Here is a 4,885-nt window from a genome sequence, read left to right on the forward strand (position 1 = left end):
CCTTCCGGATGCGGATTAGGTTGTAGGCGCTCCTCAAGTCCAGTTTCGTGAAGATCCTGGCTCCGCGTAGTTGTTCCAACGCTGCTGGGACCAGGGGAAGAGGATAACTGAATTTGACGGTTTGTGAATTGAGGTGGCGATAATCGATGCACTGCCTCAAGCCTCCGTCCTTCTTGGCCACGAAGAAGAAGCTAGAAGCGGCAGGGGAAGTAGATGGTCGGATGAACTCCTGAGCGAGGGCTTCCTGTATATACTCCTCCATGGCCTTCTGCTCCGGGATGGACAGGGGATAGATTCGTCCTTTAGGAAGGGTTGCTCCAGGCAGGAGGTCAATGGCTCAGTCCCATGGCCTATGAGGTGGTAGCTTCATTGCCAACCGCTTACTGAACACATCCTGGAACGCCCGATATTCAGGAGGGATGATATGATCCATCTTCGTTTCGGGGCTCTCCACTGATGTGGACTGGACCGGTAGGGAAGACTTCCTTAAGGGAGGACTGACCTTGGGGATTTTAGCTGGAGGAGTGATGCAGGTATGATGGCAGGACATTCCCCATTTCAGGATCTCGCCAGTGGGCCAATGGATGTGAGGTTGGTGGAGGTTAAGCCAGGGGCGTCCCAGGATGATGTCTGCGGTGGATTCCTCCAGCACCATGAACGTGATGTCTTCTTCGTGCAGGAGTCCCACGCGGAGGATGATTGTGGGGGAGAAATAGTGGACACGACCCTTGCCCAGCGGCTTTCCCTGTATGGTGGTTACTTTGAGTTCGACAGGGCTTCGGTGATGTTTGGCGTTGAGACGAGTTAAGGTTTGCCGGTTGATGAAGTTCCCCGCCGAACCGGAGTCGATGAGGGCTTGTACTGAAACATAAGAGCAAAGGTGTCTTAGAGTAACCCAGGTCTTAGTTAGATGAGCAGTTTGAGGAGGTATATGGATGGTACTCACCGCTGGGCGTGGAGGTCGAACTGGACAGGATGGTAAGAGGTGTCCATCTCCCCCACAATAGAGACATAGCCCGGCGTTGATCCTCCGCTGACGTTCCGATGCGGACAGATGGTGAGAGTCCATTTGCATGGGTTCAGGTGCTGGAGGACCGACAGATGGTATAGCGGGCGGAGGAAGTACAGCGGGAGTGAGCGGATGACAGGCAGTGAGTCTCTGGGCAACTCGAATGGATTTCTGAATGAGATTCTCTAGTCCTAGTGAGTCTTCGTACACAACTATCAAACTCTGTATCTTGTCATTCAATCCATGGCGATATGCTGTAATTAAGGCAGTTTCATTCCAGCCGCTTATGAGAGTACGGAAGCGTATGGCATAATCACTCACAGATTCATCTCTCTGTTGGTGAATGGTAAATAATTGGTCATGGACAGACAAGGCAGAAGTTTGATGGCCAAAGACGGATTTTAACTGGGAACAGAAGTTAGTGACGGATCCAAGGGCAGGTGAGTTCGAGTCCCAGAGAGATTCAGCCCATTGGAGGGCCTTACCTGAGAGTAGGTTGATGATGAAGGCTACTCGACTGCGTTCGGAGGTGAATAAATGAGAGTTGGATTCCATATAGAGGGAACACTGTAGCAGGAAGCCGCTGCAATCCTCCGCCGTGCCGCTGTATGTCGCTGGTTTGGCCATGGGACTCGCAGGGGCAACTGAAGAAGTGACCGGAGTTGTAGCGGTGTTTGAGTTGTTGACAGCCGGTGAAGAAGGGGGAGTTTGTTGCATCAGTGAGGACCGTACAGCGTGAACCAGTTGCGTGAAGGGATCAGCGGTGCGGTCCTCGCCCGTGTCCGAAGAGCTCTGCATGCGGTCTGGTCTTCTGTCAGACACAGACGAGGACACAGAGGATTCAGTGATAAGGTAGTTTAATGTGAATCAGAGGTTTCAGACACAGGTGAATCTTGACACGTGGATAGAACGGTGACAACACAACTTCCCTTATGGTGAACGGTGATCCAGATGGTGCTCAGATGAAGACGATGGGGACAGGAAGACTGACGAGGATGAAGAGGGTTCAAGAGTTCAGGTAGGTTTAATAATGGCGTTCAGGCAAGTGAGGAGATCAGTGCAAGACCAGACGATGAGTGATGGTGACTGATGGCTTTATATGTGGTTCTGGTGATGATGCACAGGAGTTCAGAATTCGGGTGATTGGGGACGAGTGGGTGTGGCGTAAGTGTCCGATTCCGGGAGTGTAGAAGGTGTGGCTGTGACAGTCAAGCTCTCCAGCAGTTGACATAAATGACACCTGTGACAATAGTTTTCTCCACACTTTTAAAGGCAAGCAAGATACATTCAGTACAGGGCTTGTTTTTTTGTAGTTTTTTTGCTTTTTGATTCTTGTTGCATGACAGTAAATTTAAAATATTCAGGCAAAATTACCATATGAGGGAGTGCACTAAATGTATATATACATTAGTTCAGGTTAACTAATGATAGTAAAGTCTTGCTAATGATTATGTTGATTAAAAAAGATCAATCATTCTGATGCTTTTCCAACTTGCCAACTCCGGTACAATACTTACATAAATCACTGAACATTATAAATACAAAGAGACATTAGTACCAACCAGAAGTGAACTTGGATTACCACTAAAGGGGCTTGTGTTAACCCATTTATAAGTGACCCAGGACTTATTATTTTGTAATAAACTGGTGTTTTCTGTATCGCTACAAAGATGAAGTTGACGATGCGGACTCGCCATGAACGCATGAGAGAAATACACATTTCATATGGATTACATAATCAGAGAGTAGCCTATTTGTTTTGGTTTGAATATGTTCGTTTAAAAGTAGACATTTGAAGCTTTCTGTAATATATTGCCTATATTTCTTTTTAAACCCACCAACGAAATAATTAAGACACTACCTGTCCCAAAATATCACCCAAAGTTTCTACAGCTTTTTCTTAGCTATTTCAGAATCTGGAAAAATGACTGGGGCAAACTTACTGAAGTCAGAGCGTATCTGCAGTTGTGATGTACGTATAAATTGCTCGTCACTTCTGCTGCCCAAACTTTGTCAGACTGTGGGTCATTTGGTGTATTGTAAAACCATTGCACTGATTTGCATGTTTCTTGATGATGTGCTTTTTTCTGTGGTACTCACATGCACCATGACGCTCACGTCGTATTCTCCACCATGTCCCATGGAAAAACTGCTTTTGCATAAAATGCAAAACGCTCTCTCTGCTTTGCCATCTACAGGTCTTAACCAAGAGAAGGCTATGTAGCGGTCCATTCGCTATTAAAACTGCATATTCTCTTTTTCATGGCCACACTGGCCATGGCTGCTTAACCTGACCGAACAGCGAGCGTGCTCTCCAATTTGAGATTCTTGAGGAGGCGTTCGTGCACCAGTCAACAGTTTGATTGACGTACGACTCAGCCTATCGACTTACGATTTTATTGCTCTCCTCTGAACTATTGGACCTAGTTAACAGTACGCCTATGGACGTATTCGTGTATTTATTAGGGTCGAATGAAAAAGCGGGACAGATGCTCAGTTTGCGTGAGGAGGGACAAAGGGTAAAATTTCTGTACTGTACAATGTAAAGCGGGACAGGTGGCCACTCTATTCATGCCAGTTATTCAGCCAATAAAGTGTAGGCCTATGTATTTCAAAATTGTGTCTAGTACTATATAAATTACATTTTTATTTCAAATGACCCGACCGACCGCGACCCGAATATCATTAAAAAAAATTTGCATGACTCGTAACCGCGGGTGAGCGCAGGCACCCACTCATTTCGGATTAACCCGCGCATCACTGGTGTGCACCACCACATTCATATTGTGGGAATTTATTGTATATTTGTTTGCGTCGTGACAGGCCTGTCCTTTCCACACCTATTTATGTATGTAATTAATAAATCGGTTTGATCCCAGGTTTGATCCCTTTGGGTTAATTCATTCTTCAGGCCAAGGGGGTTGTGCTTTTCACAAACGTTCTTGTTAGTTATTCCTTCAGTATGTCGATGTTGGTATTAACATTCCCATTGAATCAATGTAATGATGCAGCATTGAGTTTCATTTGAAAGGGAAACATCTTCCTTCAGACAGTTAAGAATCTGGTGACATACATTTCAGGTCTAATTTATGGTCTAATACGTTATGTAACCTATTTGTTATTTGGTCCATGAAAAAACAATAATAAATGTAATGTAGCTTCTGCATGGGCTATGTAAACTTAGGAGCAAAACTTTATCTGAATACTTTTCATCTCACGCTACTGTCTAATGTGCAAGAGGTTCAAGTATGCAGTTGTGTAACATTTGTTTCATCAGATAAAATCATTGGTGTGTTAAACTCACAGCTGCTGCTTACAGTCTGACTACACAACCAGCAGAAAGTGTGATGGACACTGCATACAATATGTGCTCATTTATATAGACTTGCCATTCTTTCTTTTTCTTTTTCTTTTTTAGGTGAATCTCCAAAAATAAATAAAGAAATAAGATTGAAATTGTATTTTGATATATCTTTATAAATTGGCAATACTTTTTTCCCCATTTCAATTAAGATAACTTGCAACTTGGTCCTAATTTTATGCAAAAAAAAATTTTCTTCTTTTGATTATGTGATTCAATATAATATGTTTTTTTCTTTTTATAAGATTCACTAAAGGCAGAGAATATCCCGAATGTCAAATGGTTTTAAAATGTTGGATTTGTTTAAATTACCTTTTACATGGGAATCTAAAATGACAATGTGCTTTTATTATGTGAGTTGTGAATTTATCTTGTTAGATGACATTCACAACACAGACGCTTGAATAAGAGTGCATGTTTGTTTTTTTTTGTTTGTTTTTGGTGTGTAACATGCAGGTGTTGTTGTGATCGTCAAGCTCTCCAGCAGTTGACATAAATGACACCTGTGACAATAG

This window comes from Carassius gibelio, chromosome A5 (assembly GCF_023724105.1).
Source record: "Carassius gibelio isolate Cgi1373 ecotype wild population from Czech Republic chromosome A5, carGib1.2-hapl.c, whole genome shotgun sequence".
NCBI classification, from domain to species: Eukaryota; Metazoa; Chordata; class Actinopteri; order Cypriniformes; family Cyprinidae; genus Carassius; species Carassius gibelio.